The following is a 4,844-nucleotide window of genomic DNA, read 5'->3' on the forward strand; positions in this document are numbered from 1 at the left end:
GGTTGGTAATACTTCAGTGACAAAACCTACTGGATTCATGGTTTAAGTGGATAGGAGAGTGAGTGGACGGGGAGAGGAGGAGATATGGAAAAAGGTAGCCAACAATAATGATTTTGGAAAAACAATTTGGAAACTTACTATCTTGGAAGCTTCATTGGATGTTATGGAAGTAACCAACTACTTTCTGATAATAGATTTAAGGTCCACACCACAAGATGGAACTCATGCTTGGTATTGTAAACCTGGGCAAGAATTTGTAGCTGGGTTATAGTCCCTAGGGAAGAACCTATTACTATTATTTTGCTAAATGACATATAAAACTATTTTCTTTTTTAATAGATGCTTTATTTTATATATATATATATATGCATAACTTTTTTCTTTCTTTCTTCTTCCTTTTTTTTTTTTTTAGTTTCTCAAGACAAAGATTCTCTGTGTACCCGCTGTGACTGGAACTCACTTTGTTTACCAGGCCTCAAACTCACAGAGATCCCACTGCCTCTGCCTCCTGAGAGCTGGGATTATAGGCATGCACCACCATCGCCCAGTTAAAAATACTTTCTAAACCCTGAACTTTATGTTCTTTTTTCTCTAAAAAAAAAAAAGAAAGAAACCACAAAACAAGCACACACAGAGAAAGTCAAAGCAACAAAGAAGAGGAGGAGGAAGAGGAAGATGATGATGATGATGATGATGATGATGAAATCAGTAAAAACAAACAAACAACACCCCCACAATTATTTTCAACATAATGTTACAGGATATATCAACCTGTCTTCAATGCAGGGCCCATGACCAGGAGTAGTTGGCCAACATGAACATATTCCATGGTTTTATCCACAGATAAATTCAGTTCTGATCTCTTATTAGAGAAAATTACTTTTGTAATAAATGGTGATTAGTACAGAAAGTCACAACTGGTCAGAGTATAAAGGGTAGTAGAGTGTGGAGTGGGCATCTAAACCACACACCTTCTCCAAAGGTTTAGAAATCAGTGCAAGTGAAGGAGCAGAAATATTGTTGGGTGGATAAAAGAAGTTAGAGAGGAAGGAGTAGGGATGAATTTGATCAAAATAAATTTTGCACATGTATGAAATTCTCAAACGATAAAAGTCTACTGGGTTTATTTATGGAATTACTGTTACACTCTACAGGAATAATTACTTTTCTTATTAATGTTGATCAAAATATTGTGAATTATATTGTGAATGATAGCATTCTAAAATACACATACAAGCAGAATGAATGCTTGATCTATCATATTTGTTGTTCAAACTTTATATGAATAGCCAATACAATAAGATGAAAGGTAACTTTTTATTAAGTTTTAAAATTAAATTAAGACTATGTATACGTGTATGTGTGTTTTGAAAGCAAGTCCCATTCTATAGCTTAGATTGGTCTAGAACTACTTAGCCCTGACTGGACTCAAGCTTGCTGTAATTGTCCAGCCTTAGCATCTCAGGTACTAGATAGAAATGAGTGACTGAGCTTGTCAAGCTTATACTTTTGTGTGAACATTTGTAAATTTGTTGTCTTCTGTCAAATGTATCTCTTTCGTTTTTTTGTTCTTTATTTCACCAATTTCATACTGATTACTTTATCTTAATTCAACTTCAACTAAGTAATACTGTGGGAATAATTAACAAAAGAGTCAGATTAAGATCAGTTTGACAGAATAAAATTGAGTTAGAACCCAATGTTTCTATCACAGAACATTTAATTTGTTAAACATAACTCTGTAAGAGAGTCATTAAATTAGTGTGATGCTGTGGCAATTGGGATTACACATGTAGTAAATACAATTTAAATCAGATATTCACTTAGTACTTTCTATGTGTGCATATATAAATATATGTATGTAATACACACAGTACATTTTTCTGCATCATCAGCTTGTTGAGGGGTATGAATTAGCCCAACAACCTCTGCTCTTCTATAACTACCCACTTATCTCTGAATCCACAGTCTCCATGTGTAGAATGGAAATTTTCAGTGCAAACCCAGTATTTATATGTGACAGATGCAGACACCTATTGTAGTTTCACAGACAGTTATGAATTGTAGTTCAATTTTTTGACTATCCTTGTTTTGCTAATCATTGTATTCCTTGTGCCTACAATGATATCTGAGATGTAGATAATTACTGTACATAAGTAGAAACATTGAATAAAGTTAGTGATACAGTTTATATTAAGGATTTAGTACACACGATTTCATCAAAACTATGGGTGAAGGCTATTAAGGTAACCCAGTGGGTGAAGACACTTGCTGCACACTCCTGGACCTACATGGTGGAAGGAGAGAACTCCTGTAAGTTGTATTCTGACTTCTGTGTGCTGTGCATGCATGTGCACATACACATAAATAAATAAATAAAACACAACAAAATATTAAAAAACATAATTTTAAATGATTTATGCAGTCTTAAGATTGTATTCGGACATATTTCCATTTTCCCAAATACTCAACACTTTCAGGTGAAGAAGTCTTTTGACACAGAGGAATTAGAAAGATTATCATAAGGCTAGAGGGATGCCTCAGCTGTGAAAGGCTAGGTTCACAACCAAAAACATAAGAAAGATTATCATATGCATTGTTCAGTGCCACCCAAACCCTGGGAATTAGCCACTTATTTGTTCTGTGAGGAAAAATGTATTTCTATTCTCAATGATGAACCCATCCACCAACTTTTAAATGACTCCCTTGGTGCTTTCTTCCACTTTGGCTATCTTTAGACCCCAGAGAATTGATTTTCAGAGTTACATCCCATGATGTTAGTTAGCATATAGTCACATCAGGATAAGAGCTGATAAATACCAAAATATAGACAATACAGTCTTCTCTGTGGGTGCGAGGAGAGGAATCTCCTACCTGCTATTTGTAGGCTCTGATCATATCCAGGCTGGCAAAGTAGTTGGTAGGTGGAACATACTGATACAATATTTATATAAATCATTTTAATTTTTAGACAGCATGAATATATTGATAGAAATAACTTTTAAATTCTGTTAGAACAGTATTATGAAGCAGAAAACTTAAATTATCTAGCATAAAGAATTGGGTGAAGTGGTGTCTGTGATGTTATATCTGAAGATATTGGAATCAGTAGCACTAATAACTTTGAATGTAAATAGAAAAAAGACAAAGATATTTACTTGAACCAATGTTGGTAGTACAGGTATTTTAAAATGAAAATTCTAGAATATAAATCAAATTAGGAGAGACTAAATGAGTTAGCAAACAGATTTGTAAATATTTGCAATTTTTTTCTCAAACTCATTCATTCACCGATTTAAGAAATCCACTTAATTATCTACTCCTTCACAAAGTAAGAACCCTGAGCACCCCGGTGTCCAAGGAATTATGCCAAGCTCCAGCTAGACATCGGACATGCTCTCTGGCTGAAAGGGGCCGAGTTTCCATTATATTTTTGCCAGAATGAAAGTTGAAATATTATTATGTAATTAGTTAAAATCTTTATTGAAGATGTGGGGAGATTGTTGCTCTCAGAGTCCTGTTAATATTTCTATGGAACTTTCTATAAATGATTCATGCCAAAATTCAGACATTTAGAAAGAAAGTTTTCTGACTGATGCTGAGGGAACAATAATGCATGATTAGCTGTCCCATATGGCTATGCGTTCAGAAACCGGTGTACACAAGTCAGATGCTCTTAATTTGCTTTCTAAGCTACTTTTCAGACTGTCAATTTTCAGGTACAAGGGTAGTATTTCAATACAGAGAAATACAAACAGGTATCAAATGGTAGTATTTCAGAAATCATGGGGGTGGATGATGGTTTCCATATTGAACTTTACTTTGAAAGGGCATATAAATACACAAAAGCACACACACACACACACACGAATATGTATATATGTATATGAATATATATGTGTGTTTATCAACAACAATAATAAAAGAAGTAATCAGCTTGAGTGGTGGGTGGCATGGGAGGATTTCAAAGGAGGGTAGCTATGAGGGGCTGGAGAGAGGAAAGGGAAGGAGAAAAAGGAGGGAAGGAAATGATGTACTTCTATTTCAGTTAAAACATATTCAAATTAGCCTTCTCCAACAGAGTCTTACTGGTTATATTAGCCACACTGGGGTAGACTCAATGCCCAGTGGTAGATGGCCAACACAAAACAAACTCAATGATACTTTTTGGTCTCATATTGCTTTGCTTGGGCATTTTTTACCTTGCTGGTTTTTTGTGTGTATATTATGGTTTCTGATTTTGTTTTTTATGTGTATGTTTGTGTGTATTTGTTGTGGGTTTTTTTTGAATTATGACTTAGATTTATTTGCCTGTTTTTTTCTAAAGAGAGAGAAGAAAGAAGATGTGGAGTTTGATGGGTGGGGGAAGTAGGGAGGATCTGAGAGGAGATGAGGGAGGGGAAAATATGATCAGAATATATTGTATGAAAAATATTTTCAATAAAATTAAATACAAAATTAAAAGATAAATATGTATGAAATTTTTAAAGATTAAATATTGCTGAAAATTGAAATAAAAAGAAAGGGGAATGATAGCAAAAATTTGTTTCAGTTATGTACTAGTATTTTAAAAATTATTTTATCTTATTTCAATATATTATATATAATATGACATATATGCTATATATATTATATATATAAAACGTCTGCATGGGGTTATATACACATGAGTGCAGGTGCCCATGGAGGCCGAAGAAGCTGGCGTTGTGTGAGGATGCTGTGAGCTGCCAGTTGTGAGTGTTGGGAACCAATCTAGAATCCTCTGCAAGGGCAGTAAGTGCTCTTAACTGCTGAGCTGTTCTTCAGCCCCTCGCTGGGTATTTTAAAAATTCACATGCATGCAT

The sequence above is a fragment of the Peromyscus californicus genome, unplaced genomic scaffold, assembly GCF_007827085.1.
Source record: "Peromyscus californicus insignis strain IS unplaced genomic scaffold, ASM782708v3 Scaffold_12__1_contigs__length_115047231, whole genome shotgun sequence".
In the NCBI taxonomy this organism is placed as follows: Eukaryota; Metazoa; Chordata; class Mammalia; order Rodentia; family Cricetidae; genus Peromyscus; species Peromyscus californicus.